This window comes from Mobula birostris, chromosome 13, assembly GCF_030028105.1.
Source record: "Mobula birostris isolate sMobBir1 chromosome 13, sMobBir1.hap1, whole genome shotgun sequence".
NCBI lineage: Eukaryota > Metazoa > Chordata > Chondrichthyes > Myliobatiformes > Myliobatidae > Mobula > Mobula birostris.
The window spans coordinates 43,148,524-43,167,357 of NC_092382.1; the positions used below are offsets into that span (position 1 = coordinate 43,148,524).

At 45.5% G+C, this 18,834-nt stretch overlaps 1 long non-coding RNA gene and 1 pseudogene across 1 annotated transcript; both read right to left on the reverse strand.

The window, feature by feature from the left end:
• Nucleotides 1-70: 70 nt before the first annotated feature.
• Nucleotides 71-289, reverse strand: LOC140208734 (U2 spliceosomal RNA; annotated as a pseudogene).
• A 3,689-nt stretch (nt 290-3,978) lies between these two features.
• On the reverse strand, nt 3,979-13,052 carry LOC140207577 (uncharacterized). Its single transcript, XR_011888590.1, has 3 exons — nt 12,963-13,052; nt 9,803-9,970; nt 3,979-4,213 (listed from the first exon to the last, which is right to left on the reverse strand). It is a non-coding gene; the product is annotated as an uncharacterized lncRNA (long non-coding RNA).
• Between the last annotated feature and the right edge of the window lie 5,782 nt (nt 13,053-18,834).

Here is an 18,834-nt window from a genome sequence, read left to right on the forward strand (position 1 = left end):
AAAGTCTAAGAAGCTTAATGCGTACGGATAACTGAATTCTTCTCTTTATTTGTTGTTTAATCTCCCCGAGGGGAGGTGCATCATTCCCGGAGGAGATGCAATACCGGGTCGATGCGCGGAGTGGACGGAGCAAGCCCCTATTCCATCTCCCTGTTCCAAAAATCAATTTAATATATGGTCCCCACATAAGGGACGTATCAGATATTAAACTGATAAGTGATTTTTTTTCTGGAACAATATACTTCATTCAGAAATATTACAAAATAAAATTATTTGCAAAAAAAGTCATTTGTTCACTCTGAGTCCTTCGACAATAAATAAAGTTATTTACATTAAATCATGCGTTGACTCTCAAACCTTAGTCAAGAACAAAACCTTTAAGAGGGCTCTGACAGGGAGGGCCCCTCTCACCGCCAGCCAGGCGAGGTCTTGGTGCCTGTTGGTGAGGTCTGGCGATGAGGCATTTTGCCAGATGAACTGGACGGTCTGCTCAGGGAACCACCCCACTGTGTCCATCACGTCCTTCTCCCGCAGGGCTTGCAGGACACTACGTGCCGACCACTGCCTGATGGCCCTGTGGTCAAAGGCGTTCTCCTGGAAGAACTTTGCTACGTAGGACAGGTATGCCGGCAACGACCAGCTGACTGGGCGAGCGCGGGAGTGGGGCCAGACCCATCCTTCGTAGCCAGGGCAACAGGTAGAGCCTGGGCACATAGTGGTACTTGGTGCCCACATACCTGGGTTCTACACACAACCTGATGCAGCCACATACGAAGCTGGCCATCAGGGTGAGGGCGACATTGGGGACGTTCTTGCCCCCATTGTCCAGGGACTTGTGCATGACAGTCCGTCTCACCCGCTCCATCTTGGATCCCCAGACGAATCTGAAGACAGCTCGGGTGATTTCCGAGCTGTTGGAGTGGGGGACGGGCCACACCTGCGCCAAGTACAGCAGCCCTGAGATCACCTCACACCTGATGACCAGGTTCTTGCCCGTTATTGACAGGGAGCGCCCTCCCCACAGTCCCAGTTTCTGTTTCACCTTGGCAGTCCGCTCCTGCCAGTTCTTGTTGCACGCCTCAGCCCCTCCGAACCAGATCCCCAACACCTTCACGTGGTCGGACCTGATGGTGAAGGGGACGCTGGATCGGTCGGGCCAGTTGCCGAAGAGCATGGCTTCGCTCTTCGTGCGGTTGACCCTGGCCCCCGACGCTAGCTCGAACTGTTCGCAGGTGCCAATCAACCTGTGAACTGACCTCGGATCAGAGCAGAAGACGGCGACATCGTCCATGCACAGGGAGGTTTTCACTTGGGTCCCTCCACTGCCTGGCAGCATCACCCCTCTTATGCCCCATCCCTCCTGATGGCTTCCGCAAAGAGTTCTATGCAGCAGACAAACAAGACAGGGGAGAGGAGATAACCCGGCCTGACTCCAGACCTGATGGGGAAGCTGTCTGTTTCCCACCCGTTGACCTGGACTGCACTACGGATGTCTGTGTCGAGCATTCTGATCCAATTCCGGATTCCCTCCCCAAATCCCATTTTGAAGACCATGTCCGCCATGTACGTGTGCGATATCCTGTCGAAGGCTTTCTCCTGGTTCAAGCTGACCAGGCAGGCGTTCACCCCCCGTCCTGCACGTAGTCGATGGTGTCCCTCAGCAGCGCGAAGCTGTCCGAGATCTTCCTGCCCGGTACAGCACAGGTTTGGTCCGGGTGGATCACCTGTCCCAGAGCAGAGTGGACCCTGCTGGCGATAGCCTTGGACAGGATCTTGTAGTCCACATTGAGGAGAGAGATGGGTCTCCAATTCCTAATGTCCTCCCTTTCCCCCTTCTGCTTGTAGATGAGGGTGATGATGCCCTTCCTCATGGACTCTGACTTGCTACCCGCCAGAAGCATAGCGTTGTACACTTCCAGCATAGTTTGGGAAAACCATTGAAATGTAGTGGGGGGTTGGTCTGTGACTCCTATTTTCTAACCACAACCACTGATCCCAACCTCCTATTAAGGTCATGGGAAGGAAGCTGAACATTGAACCCTTCACCCTAGTGACGTCAGCAAGCTGATTGACAAGGGGTGGATGGGGCCGAACCCCAGGAGTATGTGATGGACAATGTAGAGGGAGCTTTACTCTGTCTGACCCCGGAAATGTGAGATGGGAGAGTGTGGAGGGAGCTTCACTATATATCTAATTGTGGGAGTGTGTGATGGTATTGTGTAGAGGCAGCTTCACAGTGTCTGACACCGGTAATGTGTGATGGGGCCTGTAGAAAGAGTTTCACTGTGTCTGACCCCAGGAGTGTGTGATGGCACAGTGTGCAGGGAGCTGTACTCCGTGTCTAAACCCGAGGAGTGTGTGATTGGACATTGCGGAGGGAGCTTCATTGTGTGTCTGATTTCGGGAGTGTGTGATCGGACTGTGTAGAAGCAGGAGTTCCCACCCTGGGTCCAGGGATCCCTCAGTTACTGGGAGAGGTCCATGGCAGAGAAAAGCTGGGAATCCCTGGTAAAGGGAGCTTTACTGTCTGAGTGCAGGAGTGTGATTGGAGACAACTTTACTGTCACTGAGATGTAACCCAGCAGAGGGAGGGAAGCCCCGGACACCTACTCACCCAAAATGGGACGGGGAGGCACGGATGCTGGACATCAATATTAATTACTCCATCTTCGAGAAACTGGTGAGCACCGAAATCTCTCCATCATTGATCAGGTAGCCCCGCTCACGTGCGAACATCGCGCTCCGCCCTCGCCGGGAATCCCGGCAACCGCGCGAACTTGTATATATATATATATAGTAACGAGAATACACATAAATTAAGATGTTTGCTGGCCTGGGCTAGCACCAGTGGCATCAGCAGTTGGTCTGCCACCTGTCCACAGGGGAGGGAGAGATAAGGCACACAATGAAGCAGCATATGGAGATGTTACTGAAGGAGCCATCAGTCTGGGTATTGTCAAGATCGGCTCCCCCTTTGAACCCTGAACTGTTTGAAGTGATGGACAGGCGATTTGGAGATGTGTAATGAAGGGACGGGAGAGAGAGCTGTCTAGAGCGGCTCCCCCTTTGAACCCTGATCTGTTTGAAGTGATGGACAGGCGATACCCCAGCAGGGGGATAAAAAGGGACAGGTTCGCTAAGGCAGGACACACACGACACCCGAGGTAACGAGACCCTGGAAGCGGTGCGCCTCTCACGAGTCGGTGGGAAACTCTTGGACGGCTGATCGGGGGATCAGCCTTAAACGCACAGGGTGGAAAGGTACGATCATGGGAACCCGGTGTGTGTCCGCCCTCGCTTGGGTGCCGGGTTCACTGCAGAGGATCGACCGCATCTGGAGGAGGGGTCACAGTCGGTGACCTCAGGTGACATCACAAAGGACCCACCCGAAAGCTGCTTGTGAGCAATATCGCCGGTCTGTGAGTGGAAGCCGTGTCTGAATGATCAGTCGTTCCCGTTCTCTCTCTCTCTCTCTCTCTCCCTCCCCCCACGTTGTCCATCGCCATGGCAACGATTACTGTGAACTGAACTAAATTGAACTGGACTTTGTGTCACTTTGAAATTGGTCATTTACCCCTAGACAACAATAGAGCTTGATTGATCCTGTTATCTTAATTCTGTGCACATGTGTGTTTATCATTGCTGAACTGTTGCATTTATTATCCTTTCGATTACTGTGTTGCTTGTTTCTTTAATAAAACTTTCTTAGTTCTAGTAATCCAGACTCCAACTGAGCGATCCATTTCTGCTGGTTTGGCAACCCAGTTACGGGGTACGTAACAGTGTGAATAGTCTTTTCTAAAATTGTCATTTAAGTTCTTATTTTTATTTGTGAAGTTTCCAGATTGGAATGGGACCAAGATATTTTGCTGAAAGAAAACGCTAATAATGGGTATAACAATGGTGTATATTGCCTTTGTTATATTTGCTATGCCATGGAGATCAGCTTGGGAAATCTTATTAAGCCCTGAAGTTAATTTTGTCTTTTTTTTTTCGTTTTCACGCTATTTTCTGTTTTCTTTGCCTGTTAATATTCCGGATACCTGGAACAAAACGGTGATTCCCATCGATAGATGCTGCCTGACCTGCTGAGCTCCTCCAGCACATTGTGAGTATGGCTTAAGACTTCCAGCATCTGCAGTATCTCTTGTGTCCCATATTCTTGTATGTTTCCAAAAAGGACATGCAGGTAGGCAGAGAGGGTGCTGTGGCTCTGTTGGTAAAAAAGTTAAATCAAATCATCAGAAAGTTGACATGGTGTTGGAATGTGTTGAGTCAACGTGGATAGAACTAAGGAATAGCAAGAGTGAAAAGATCTTGATTTTTTTGGAGACCCCCAAACAGTAGTAAGTATATTGTCTGCAACTTAGAACGGGAGAAAGAAAGTGCATGCCAAAAAAGCAACGTTATAAGAGTCATGGGGATAGTCATGCAGATATATTGGGAAAATCAGGTCGGCGCAGGATCCCAAGAGGGGGTTTCCTAGGATGCCCACAAGATGGCTTTTTAGAGCAGCTCCTGGTTGAGCCCAGCTGGGGATCAGCTATTCTCAACTGGGTGATGTGCAATGAACAAGAATTAATTAGCATACTTAAGGTGAAGAACCACAGGGGCAAGTGATCCTAAAATATGGGAATTCATCCTGAAATGTGAGAAGGAGAAGCTAAAGTGAGATGTGTCAGAATAACCATAGAATAAAGAGAATTACAGAGAGAAGAATTGTCCTTTTTTTTTAGAAAAGAACACTGGCAGGGATGATGACAGAATGGCTGGAATTTCTGGAAGCAATCCGGAAGGCACAGGATAAACCATATGTACCAAAGAGGAAGAAGTATTCTAAAGACAAAATGATACAATTGTGGCCAAAGAGAAGGCAAAGCTAACATAAGAGCCAAAAAGAAGGCATATAACAGACCAAGCAATGGTGGGAAGTTAGTTAAGGCACCCCATTTCTGTAAACCCCCCGACCTCTACAGCACTCACCATCTCTGCAAAACCCTCCACCATCCACCCGGGTGCATTCAGGCGACAGCTGACCCGAGAAAGACACTGCCCGTGGCGGATGGCAGGGCTCATAAAACACCCTCACGTTTTTTGCTTATAAACCTACCGATTTGCACGGATATCTTGACTAAACCTCCTTCCACCTTGACACCTGTAAAAAAGCTATTTCTTTTCCTCAGTTCCTTCGTCTCCGCCACATTTGTTGACAGGATGAGGTTTTCCTTTCCAGGTCATCAGAGATGTCCTCCTTCTTCAAAGAATACAGTTTCCCTTCCACCACCATTGATGCCGATCTCACACCCAATTGCTCTATTTCCTGAAAATCCGCCTTCACTCCATATTCCAGTCACCTCCACAATTTTTCTTATCTTCAATCATCAAACACATCTTTTCCTACACCCCGCCACAACTCTCTGCCTTCCTTGTCCATTCGTCTCCCCCCACTAATCTATTTCCTGGAATGTATGCTTGCAAAGCGAGGGAAGTGCTACACGTTCCTAGTTACCTCTTCCTTCAGCACCATTCATGATCACCAACAGTCTGTCCAGGTGAGGAACACTTCACCTGTGGGTCTGCCAGGTTCATCTACTGTATCCAGCACTCCCAGTGCAGCCTTCTGTACCTCAGTGGAAAACCTCCTTGTCAAGCACATTCATTCCGTCCACAATAAAACGTATTTCTCGGTGGTTAGTCCACTCTCCCTTCCCATTCCAACATGCCAGATCATTGTTGGACTGACGCGATGATAGCATTCCCAGGTTGGAGGAGCAGCACCTCATAATACATCTGTGTAGCTTCCAAGCTGACGGCATGAACATCGATATCTTTAACTTCTACCTCCACTTTTACTTCCACCCACACCCTGCCCTCTCGGTTCTGTCTCCCCTCTTACTTCCTCTCTTGCCCACTGCCGATCATTTCCCTATGATTCCTCCTTTCCATCCTTTTCTCCCATGGTCCGCTCTCGCCTCCTCTCAAATGCACATCTTGTAGGTGAGGGCATCAGGGACACTGGAGGTCTCCTCACCTTCTCAGCAATGTCCCCTTTAATTTGTAATGACCAGTGTGCACATAAATCTTGTACTATGCATTTTTTTTAACCAGTGACAACATGTGCACAGTGAATTTTATATAGAGAGACATTCATTTTAACAGCTAGCAAATCACTGTCGATAGGAACTTTGATCTCGTCTGGGTTCCATCGAGTTCATCTGCACTCTCACACATCCTATGTAGCAGGCTTGTAACCTGTAATGAAGGATTTTCTCACCAGAGCTTTTGCACATTGTCCATCTGTGGTTTTCTTGCTAAATTACACTTTAAAAAAGTCAGATTTCCAAATATCATTCCACTTCTTCCCACTTGCGAATTCTCCAGCAACTTTTGTATCACCACAATACACACAGGTAACACTAGTTTCTGTATTGGACATAAATATTTTCCCTGAATCCTCCTGGGGAATTGAGGATATACTAAAAAATCATTTTGAACTTAGGTAACCTCTGGCTAAAAGAATAATTGGGACTGAACAGGAATGTTGAACTGAAGTAAACTCTGTCATCAGCAGTTAGCTAAGACAGGCTCATTACCAGTTCTCTGCGGCTTGCAGAGAGACACACTGAGAGATGATAACATTATACATTGTACCCTCATTAGTTGATAACATTATACATTGTACCGTCGTTTGAGTAAAGGGAGGAGGGCTCACTGATAAGGACAGGAATGAACATCTGTCTGTAACTAAGTCAGAGCCTTGCAAAGGGAACAACGGATAAGGACTGGATGGTACATCCATCTGTAACTAAAACCTTGATTTAATGAACTCTCTTATCTAATTAGTTAAGTTTTGCACCAACAGACATGGTGGCTGTACCAGTTCAAATAACATCTACCAACAGTAATGTATGGGGCTTACTATGTATAAATACATGGCTGTAACCTGACTAACTCATTCCTCTTGTCAGATGGTGGCAGTGCTTACGTGCCTTCCCTTTGACAACTGGGTCTCAAACTCCTGCAGGAGAATGCACAATAAACTGTGGTGACGATAAGAAGCTGGTCTCTCAAGTTTTACTCAGATTTAACTTCAACATTTGGCGTCACAAATAGGATCCCAGTATAGGTACTGCCAAGCAGACTGTGGTGGGATATTACCTCACGAGAACAAGCAGTAAATTTGATATGGAAAAAGAACTGTGGAAAGAAGTGGAAATTGTTAAAAAGGGAATGGAAGGAAAAGGCAGATGTAAAGTGGAGCAGTATATTATTAGCAAGTTGGAGGAATAATGCATGTGAGAAAAGGATAGAGATATGTACTGCAGAAGGAACGCCAAAGGTTGGGAGACGCTAAAACCGGAGTGTGAATGGTGGATGGGCGCTGAAAACGAGAGCAGGAAAAACAACGTAAGCAAACCAAGGCTGGCCATGATAGGAGAGAAGGGCAGGAACATCAGTCTAAAGTTCGAACTGACAGGGAAACAAGGGATCCCGGACTCATGTCTGGCATACCGACCCGATTTGAGGACAGTGACCGTGATGAGGAGTGGGCACCCATCATACACCCCCACCTTACCAGGGGCCAAGTGCACCCAGTGCCCCTGAACCCCAATCCTCGGGGTACTCAGATACAGTGGCCACTCGGGTAAGACAGCGGCGACAGGGGAGGGGAGGTCCCTATACCCTGAGATCCAGAAAGGGAATACAAAGGATTATTCCAAGACAGGGAGGGAAGAATCCAATAAAACCCCAGAGTTAATGGCTCCACAAAGACAATTTCCCACCCAAATGCTGCCCAATCCACGAGCAGGAGTGATTCAGTGATTCCTGTGTTCGCACCCTGGAAGCTTTAAGAAATGATAATGATCATGAATCAGGCCCCACATAGGAAAGAAAGACCAGCACAGTTTGCTCAGTATGTCCGCAGTACTCTACAGGTGTTTAATGCGACCCCGCAAGATTTATTCGGTCTCTGCTGCATGATTCTGTCAGCTGATGAGGGGTGGAAATGGAAGGCAGAATTGAGATACCAAACCTATCAGGAGTTTCAGGCAGGAAACCATAATGAGAATGAACAGACAGACCAGATTATTCAAGCTTTGGAAAGGGCTCTCCAGCAACTCGTAAACATCACTAAAGTACAAGAATGGGAACCTCAGCCTGGGGAATCGGGACCAGACTATTGGGAGCGATTTGTGGCCTGCTAAGGCACTTTCACAGGAGACCAAGCCTTTAATGTGGGAATCCGTCCGCCCAGTTTAACGCCTTACTGCTCCAATGCTTACCAACTAAGTCAGCCAACATGATTAAAACCAATAATATGGATTGGCCTGACAATGACCGAAATCGAATGCGACGAGCTTTGACATATTATTGGGACCCGGCTTCCGAACCCGATCAACCCCGAAGGGAACTAATATTAAGGGTGATTACGTTCAGTGGGAAGCAGGATGCGAGTGGTCTTTATCTGGAGATCAGAAATGGGAACAAAAACCTACCAAGGGACAGCTGGGGACAACAACCCGTTTAGAAATTGACAAGCAAGGATGCTTCCAACCGTGAGTACCACCCCTCTGGAAGAGCACAATGTGATAGTGACGGACGGTGAGATGGTTGTGCAGGCCTCTTTTGAAGCAGCTGCCTCCGCCCAGAAGGCTGAGCTCATTGCTCTGACTCTGACTCGTGCCTGTATCCCAGCAACAGACTAATGTGCAAACGTTCACACAGACTCCCATTATGCATTTGGAATTGTACATAACTACGGGCCAACTGGCCAAAATTCTCCAAGCATTACATTCACAGTATATTACATTACATTATATTCACAGAACCTGTGCTATTATTGAAACAGAATGCTGCACCTATATCCCTGAAAAGTCTAAAATTACATCCCTCTCCAAGCACACTGCCAAGGAAACTGACAGCACCAAGAGAGTAGGGCAGGATTTACACGGGTTCACCGAAGGGTCGAAATGGTGGTCTTTGAAGGCCTGTTCGGTAATATGTGGGGCATGATATTGCATTATGGCCTAATAGTTGTACATATCATTGTTATAGTTACTGATGTACACTGCTTTTACCCACTGATAAGTCTGTGCTGTACTCAGTTGTGTTCTCTGTAAAGAATTACTATTTTGTTTATCATGTAATGATCAAATGGAGGGAGTGATAAAGTATGTAAAAGGGTTAACACTTTGTTAAGAAAGAAACTGATGATGATCAACAGATGTGCTGAGCCATGCTGAGCCATATTTCTTCCTGAGGGTCGCTAGCTGGGGTTTCAGGATGCTTATCTCCTTCTGCACTCATGCATAGAGATAGGACAGCTTCAGTCTGTTCTGTGTGTGTAAGCCATTATGACTATTTTGTAATTTGTCTTTAGGGGCTGTCATGTAGTAAATAACTTTGGCTCCAGCCTGTCTCATGTGGGGGGTATCTGGACGGATATACCTGTGGTGTAAGGGGAATTGTTAGTCAGTTAATGGATAGGGCAGGACAGTCATAGACTGTTCCTGTTTGAGTGATTAACTGAGTAAGCCCTGGGTACTTGGAATAAAGAGTTTGTACTTATACGGTCTTTGAGTGACTTTATCAGGATTCAACTTCCACAGAATTGGAGTGGTTTTAAAGGGCTGGGCTGGGCTGCTGGAAGCACATTATCAGACCTGGAATGATTGTAACAGGGTCTGACAGAGGCATAACTTCTTCTGGGCACATTCAGTCTCACTCCAACTGTTTCCTATCTTCCTTTGTACAGTTATGTAATGTCTAAAGGACCAGTGTTTGAGTAAATGAGACTCACCAAACTTTCTCCTGACTGAATCACTGGAATCTCCGAGTCAGATGGGTTCTCTCCAGTTGATGCTCTCAATCCTCGAGCTGGTTCACTTGTTGCTGTTTCCTCGTCTTCACAAGCGGTTTGCTTCCAGTTGGGGTTTTTCTTCCAATAAATCTCTCACTGCAGATCTGACTTTAACATGAAAGATAATGAAGCACATTAACAATAAAATTGAGAACCAAACATTTCTGCTTCATGTTTCTAAGAACAAAACTCGCAGAAATTTAAACATTGAAAGTAAATATAATGATCTCAGTGAGCAATCTTTTATTGTCTCTCACACGTCACAAAACGCTGTGGGATAAGAACGAGCCATCATTCTGTCATGGTAAGACATAAGATACAGGAACAGAATTAGGTGATTCGATCCATCTGGTCTGCCCCGACACTCAACCATGGTTGAGTTTTATTCCAACACCATATTCCTGCCTCCCTCCTGTAACAATGAAGTTACTCATCCTTTACTCAGATTAGCAGTCATTGCTTCCAAAGGAACTCCAGAAACAAACATCTGATCCCAGACCAGAAATACTCGCTCAACACCTCATAAACCTGGCCATCTTGATCCCCAGGTCCAATTTACCTGGGTCAAAAACTGTGATATCCCAGGACCCCACTCACAGAGTCACACAGCTGAATCTGCCACTCACCGATCCTGACAGACTCACACATCGTTCCCACATCTCACACTGGGTAGTGCAATCCGGGATTTCCCCACAACCAACGTCCAGCTGCTCGAAACTTCTGCTTCATTGCAGAAGGACGACCATCCAGCCCCATCTGCAGGAGTACTAACCAAAGTCAAAACCAAAACACCAACAGTTCCATATCCCTGGAAAGCTGATCACAGGATTATAGTCCAAGCACCAACTCTCCCAGTACTCTTTGCTGCCAATAAAATGCTGCACTGTGTCAGCCAGTCACAGTTCAATAACTAGCATCTCCACACCAATGCACAACAGAACTGGTACGTGATGACCCTCTGGCATTCCAGCTAACAAAAAACAATTCTAGAAATAACTCAGTGAGACCAAAGGTGCAAAAGAACACTTCACAATGAACAGAAGGGTTAGAAGAAAGATTGGTGATATATAACATTGAGGTGGTGGGATACAGGATGGACTGAGGTTGACCCAGGTTGTTGATATACACCATTGAAGCAGGAGTGGGGGGTGGGGGGTTCGGAGACTGGACAGAGGGTGAACAAGATGGGCAGAGATGAGCAGATGGAACCAGCTGGGAGAAGGGATCAAGGACAATCACTGATGGTCCTCCAGCAATACAGAGATACTGAATGAATAGCACATACCACTGAGTAAAATATCCTAAAATAACTAAGTTAGAACAAACGACAAGAACTTTGGCATATGCCCTTTGACCCTCACCAAATTTTTATCAACACAACACAGAAAGTTTCCCATCCAGACACTTCGCGCTTTGCATGGTAACTACTCTGCCCGTGACTGCGAGAAATGGCAGAGAAATTTGGATAAGGGGTAGGCCATTTAGAACAGAGTTGAGGAAAAACATTTTCACCCAGAGAGTGGTGGATATATGGAATGCTCTGCCCCAGAAGGCTGTGGAGGCCAAGTCTCTGGATGCTTTCAAGAAAGAGATGGATTGAGCTCTTAAAGATAGTGGAATCAAAGGTTGTGGGGATAAGGCAGGAACTGGATACTGATTGTGGATGATCAGCCATGATCACAGTAAATGGCGGTGCTGGCTCGAAAGGCTGAATGGCCTACTCCTGCACCTATTGTCTATTGGATACAGATCCGCACATCACAGAAACCATTCCCCGCACCCCCCCCCCCCCCAGACTTCCCAGACCCTTGGTAAAGCAGGCAGTGAAATCAAAGATCCCCACAACCTGGGATGTTCTCCTTTTTCATTCACCCAAATCAGGGAGAAGACACAACAGCCATAAACTCAGAGGACAAATGCGAGGAGCCTCAGGAAGCGAGGCAAGTTGGAGGAAGTTAACGGGACTCAGTGGCCAACTTCTGATTCCCCAAAACATGGAGGAAGCATCACCACCAACCACACACCACGTGATCTTGCGTCACAATGCAGAGGGCGGGGCAGAGCTGCCGTAAACAACCTTACGTGATCTGTTGGCGGGAGTTCCATTTCAATTCTTCAGAAATAGACAGCCTGGGCTCCTGGTTTGGATCGTTCAATGCAGATTCAGTGAAGTCGACACATTATTGACAAGCCCAGATAACTGGGTACTAAGTGAGTAATTGATAGATAGATATACTTTATTAATCCCGAGGGAAATTTGGTTTCGTTACAGCCGCACCAACCAAGAATAGAGCGTAAATATAGCAATACATAAAACCTAACAATCAAGCAACAAAATGCAAACTATGCCAGATGGAAAATAAGTCCAGGACCAGTCTATTTGGCTCAGGGTGTCTGACCCGCTACGGGAGGAGCTGCATGTTCGATGGCCCCAGGCAGGAACGACCTCCCGTGCCGCCAAGTGCTGTATCACGGTGGAATGTGGCCGAAGTTCAACAGTAAAAAGTCCAATATCCAGTCTGCAAACACGTTCCTCAATCGTACTATGCCCCGGATTGCACCATCCGTTGTTAGCCAAAACAGTAAACACCCAACTCCTTCACGCTTACCGCTCTCAGTGCACTTCCAGTCAACCGGAACGGTATTACCCACCGAAATCCTCGACTCCAAAAGTCTCTGTTGTCTCGACCCGGTCCTCTTTCCTCGGCTTTGTGATCCCCCTCTGCATCCTCTGTGTGTTTTCCTCCGGATTTCAGCAGGGGTGACCGCCGCTCTGTTCGCTCAGCCGTCCGGGGTTTGCTGGTCCGTGGAATACACAATGCGACTTTGCTTCTGTCCCGCGTGTCGGGATGTAACCATTTCCAGCGCTAAAGAAAACCCAAATAAAATTCTCTCTACCAGCATGTTAGAGAGGGTGCAGCTTCGACATGTTACCGTGAGAAAAAAATACAAAAATAACGTAAATTAAAAAGTAAGAAGAAGAAAGAAAAAGAATACTTCAGAGCGGCTGTACCAGGCTGCATGCGTACTAATTGGTGCTCAGTTCGGGGCTCACGGACAACATCAGATCTCCCCGCTCGGGATCGGTCTCAATACTCACCGATGGGAAAGTGATATGTTCGGCCCGCGGACAGTGATTCCGACCCAGGAGGCGAGGATCCCTCTCCAGAACCCGCCAATGAGCGGCTTCACCACTGAACAGAAAGGAAGCCCACCCGGCCACTGTGAGCATGCGCGAAGTGAGTATTATATCATCCGGAGGGCGGGGCCTCGGAAACAGTCGCGCAGATGCTGCCCATCTGCGGTTAAACGGGGGGGGGGGGGTGTAAACGGGATCATGTGACTTGTTCGGTCTACCACCCCAGACCGGGACTCCAGCTACCAACTACTCACCTTAAATCCTTAAATGTATTCGACACTTTAACCCCCGAGAAAATATATCATCTGTCAACTCTACCAGTCCTCTCGTAATCTTATAAACGTCCATCAAGTCTCACCCCAGCCTGCGCCGCTCTGGAAAAAACAACCCAAGTTTGTCCAACCTCCCGTTATAGTTTATGCTCTCTAATCCAGGCAGTATCCTGGCAAACCTCTTCCGCGCCTTCTCCAAAGCCCCGACATCCTTCCGAGAATGGGGATGACCAGAACTGTATGAAACACTACAGATGTGGTCTAACTACTTTTATAGAGCTGTGTTACGAACTGTAACGTTTTAGCAATGAACCAGCAGCAATAGAGTTCACACTGGAGTCTGGTTTTGATCTTAAAACCACTATCCTTACTGGTATCTACTTATAATGTAGTAACTTAACGAAATAAATGAAAGTTAACAGTGTTATGTGTATATATGTGTAAATATAACTCCCAAACTATCGAGCCTGAGGGAACAAACCTTTGAGTCTTGAGACGGTAAAGTAGGAAAGTTCAGTAATCCACGGAATAAATGATGGGAGAGAGATATTTGTAATCCAGGGTGAAACGTAGAGAAAAGACCATTACATCAAAATAACCGTCGTCGAAGTTCTTATCCGTTGAATCCGTACATATACAAGTTATCAGCGAAAGTGACCTGTCACAGGAATACCGTTTTCCAGCGGTTACCACACAACATACCCAGGCACGGGTTAACACAAGCGGTCCCTCAAGATATTCTAAAATCCACTCCAATGGATATTATGAAGTGACAGCCACACACATTCGTTGTGGTTCCGTGTACCGATGATCAACCCACTCTTGTGGGCATAGGAGAGTTCCAAGCCTCAGCTGTGACAAACTGAAGCTATCAGCTTTTCCAGTGTCTCTCTCTCTCTCTCTCTCTCTCTCTCTCTCTCTCTATCTCTCTCTCTCTCTCTCACTCACTCATGGTTAAATCCACAGTTAGCGCCGTCAGCCTGTGACTGACGTCATAGTCCCGCCTCCTCACTCCGGCGCTCTTAAAGACACAGTCACAGTCCGACCGCAGGCTCGCAACATCCGCAACACAACTTCCCGACTTTTCAACTCAGTGCTTCAACTAATAAAGACAACCACGCCATTTGCCTTCATAACCACCCGATCAATCTGTGCAGTCTCTTTCAGGGAGCATTGAAATTGGAGTCTAAGATCCCTCTGATCATCAACACTGTTCAGGGTTTTGCATTTAACAGTGTACCGTCTCATACATTCGACCTACCGAGCTGCCAAGATGATCATCACTAATCAAATCTCACTGAGATTTCTCAGGTCCTGTTGAATTTATTGCCAAGTGCACAAGTACGGGAAGGTACAGGTACAGAGAAACACTGACTTGTGGCAGCATCGCAGGCAAGTACATTCAGATAACACACGGAACACAAATTATACGGTTGTCTGCCAGGAACAATCTATAAATATGTTTAATGTTATTAACAATATATAAAATACAATGTGTTACAATCAATATTAAAATGTGCATTTTGTGTCAATAACAGACTTCGAAATGTTGAATTTTGGTCCCTATCTCCAGTCCACAACCAGCTCCTTTGTTTTTGTCATCATGAGGGAGAGGTTGTTTTCTTGACACCACTGAGTCGGGGTGATGATTTCTTCTCTGTAGGCTGCCTCGTTATTATTTGAGATTAGGCCAATCAGTGTAGTGTCATCAGCAAATGTAATTAGCAGATTGGAGCTGTGGGTGGGGACACAAATCATGGGTGCACAGAGAGTAAAGGAGGGAGCCAAGGAGACAACCCTGTGGGGTATGAGTGCTGGGGGTCAGAGATACAGAGGTGAGGGAGCCCACTCTTACCACCTGCCGGTGATCTGACAGGAAGTCCAGGATCCAGCTACACGAGGCAGGGTGAAGACCGAGGTCTCTGAGCTTCTTGTCGATACTTCACGCCTTCGTATGGCTACTGCTCTGCCCATGACTGCAAGGAACTGCAGAGAACTTTGGAGAGCAGAGAACATCAGAGAAACAGGCCTCCCCTCCATGGACTCTTCCTGCACTTCCCCTGCATCGGAAAAGCAGGTCGTGTACACAAAGATCCTCACAACCCGGACATTCTTGCTGCAAACCCGCTCCCCCATCGGGGAAGGGATACAAAAGCCTTAAAGCGCGTATCACCAGGCTTAAGGACGGCCTCCTGTCTGCGGTTATAAGCCGAATGAATGATAAAATGGACTCGACCGTACAATGTTACTCGACGTGACCCTACACCATATGTCTATCTGCACTGCACTTTCTCTGCAGCCATAATGCTTTGTTACAGTTATTGTTTTGTCGCATATCAGGTCACTGTACTGTTGCAACGTATAGATCTGGTGACTGAAGGCAGCTGCAGGTTCATGAGAGACTGTTACTGTCAGATTCTGCAGTTCTTGCGGCTGCTCATCGCACCCAGGACTGGACCCTGGTCACTGAGCATTGGAGGAGTCTGTTCTGCTGATGTTAGCCTTAAACTACACTGGCGTTTAATATTGTAGATCTGTGAAAGATAAATCAGTTCTGTATCAAATCCCGTGTCTCAGGTACTTACTGTCTTTACCACATTCACAATGTACACTAGAGAGGCCACTCAGCCCATCTGGTCCCTGCCCATATTTCTGTTCCATATCAGTATATCAAAATCTATCCCTGCCGCTCCCCTCTCACTCTTCCTGTGATGACAGGTTGCAGCTAGTCACCACTCCGTGGGACAGGAGATTTCCCTTGAATTTCATAGAATCACAGAAATCTACAGCACGTTACAGGCCCTTCGGCCCACAGTGTTGTGACGACCATGTAACTTGCTCTAGAAACTGTCTAGAATTACCCTACCGCATAACCCTCTATTTTCCTAATCTCTATGTACCTATCTAAGAGCCTCTTAAAAGACTCTAGAATTACCCTACCGCATAACCCTCTATTTTCCTAACCTCCGTGTATCTATCTAAGAGTCTCTTAAAAGACCCTATTGTATCCACCTCTACCACCATCGCTGGCTGTGCTTTCCACACACACACCACTCTTTGTGTAAAAACTTAGCTCTGACATCTCCTCTGTACCGACTACCAAGGAGCTTCAACCTATGCACCCTCGTGTTAGGCGTTTCAGCCCTGGGGAAAAGCCTCTCCACACGAGCAATGCCTCTCATCATCCTGTACACCTGCATGAATTTCCTGCAGGTGATGACCGCCCCTGTCTGCAAATGGAGCAGCAGTAATTTTGTGCTGCTCTTAGTTTTCTTTCTCTCTCCCTAGTTTAAACTTTGAATTTAAAATTTTTTATTTGCTGATTCTTGAGGGGGAAACAATATGTCTATGTCTGCAAGAAGTGGGAAGAATTTACCTGAACCTAGTGATAAAGGTAATGGGAAAGGAAAGGTGCAAAAGCAAAGATCTGATGAAATGCCATCGTGGGCTGAAGATATCGTTCGGACACTGAATTCAATTAAGAATCAGAATGGATCATTTAAAGACCAGCTGGAAAAGAATAGTAATGAAATGAAGCCATTTCTGGGAAATCTTAAAGACCTGGAAACTCAAGTTATTACACATGAAGAGGAATTGAAGATAACTAAGCAAAAGTTGCCTGAAGCTACAACTCGTTTGGAAAGATATCAAAATAAGATTATAGACCTGGAAACTAGGGCTCGCCGAAAGAATATACGAACTGTTGGGCTGCAGGAAGGAGCTGAAGATGGAGATTTACGACTTACTTTGGTAAGCTTTTCCACACTTTATTTCCTACCATTCTAACAAAGCCGCCTGCTATAGAAAAGGCACACAAGGCATTTACTTCGAAATTGAAGGATTCTCATAAACCAAGATCTGTTCTGGTTTGCTTTCATCACTTTAAAATTAAAGATCAAATAATGCGATAGGCAAGAAAACAGAGAGTTTTTAGATTTATGGAAACTGATCTCCGCTTTTACGAAGATTACCCAAGAGAGATAATGGAGCAAAGATCAAAATTTGCACTGGTAATGAAGCAGACATATGATAAAAAAAACTCTTTCCCTCTCTGAGGTATCAGACAAGAATTAAAGTTTTTCCTGCTAATTCTCCTCCTCGTACTTTTTTTGATCCAAAAGCTGCACGGGACTTTGTTCAGGCGAAACCCGCCGCAGTTACTGACGCCGCTGCTGAATGAACTATCTGAAAAGCTGTTTGGCTATCTGTATATTATTCGCATTTTGGAAAGAAGATTTATGAAGTTCATTTGTATATTTTGTTGCGAGACAAATTAAAGAAGACAAGGAGAGTTGTTCATTATTGCATATTGTTGGTTTTCCTTTGGAAAGAAGATTTACGGCTCAAGTATGACTGTCTAAATGATCATCTGAGCATTTGACTGTGAGAAGAAGATAAGGGGATTTGTTCCTTTAATGTAATATTTGGTTTGTTTCTTTTTTTAATCAGCTAATCGGTAGTTTTATTTCCTACTAATAAGGCTTTATATATATTTGGGAGGGTTTAATTACTTATGATATTATTAATCAGTCTTTTTTTTAAAATTCAGCTGGGTAAAATACACTATTAATTTTCCTTCTGTTTTATTATAACATTTTACAATTGAATTGAAAGCTTTTTTAGGGAATTAATATTAAACTTAAAGATGGTGCTGTTTTTTCTCGCTAAGAGATAACATTATTTTGGTTCTTTCTTGTTTATTAGTTGATGGAATGTAAAAACCTTTCTTTGCTGAGACTTTATTGTTTTTTTTACAAAGTCACTCTACTTTTTTACTAACTGGGGGGAGGGAAAGAAAACACAGACAGAGTGGTCAGTGGCTTTGAACGGTAATGCAGATCGCTTGCCTTTTTCGGGCTTCTGGGTGTGAGTGGGTGGGTTTAGAGTTAGTAGTTTTTTCCCATTGGGCGGTTCCAGAGCATGCGTGTTTTTTATGTGGTTGTATTTTTCATCACCGCCATTTTTGATCATCCATTATTGGTGTGTGCTCTGCGCATGTACAAAGTAGAATAAAATTATAGCATGGTATTTAAACGGATTAATATATTAAGTTGGAATGTACGTGGTTGGAATCATCCTATTAAACGAAAAAAGACAGTTAAAATTACTAACCGATTCCAACCTGATAAAATTTTTGCTCAAGAGACACATATCAGGGCGGGATTTCAAAATAGATTTTTTGGATGGTGGAATGGTTTGCAATTCCACTCTACTTCTCAGAGAAAAACAAAAGGCGTGTCTATTTTCATTAAACCTAATGTATTTATTCAAGAGGATGTTGAATCAGATTCTAATGGTAGATTTTTAATTGTTAAAGGAACGATCTGTAACAGAAAAGTTGTTTTGGTTAATTTGTATGGTCTTAACTTAGATGATCCTTTTTTTAAAAAGGTATTAGCTTTACTGCCTGATTCAAATGAATATATGCTGATAATGGGTGGAGATTTTAACTGCTGCTTAAATCCTATGATTGATAAGAGCTAAAACATCAGCAACTTCCAAATCTATCCGCTTCATTTATTAATTTCTTTTTGATTGATTTTGGGTTGATTGCATTGCGG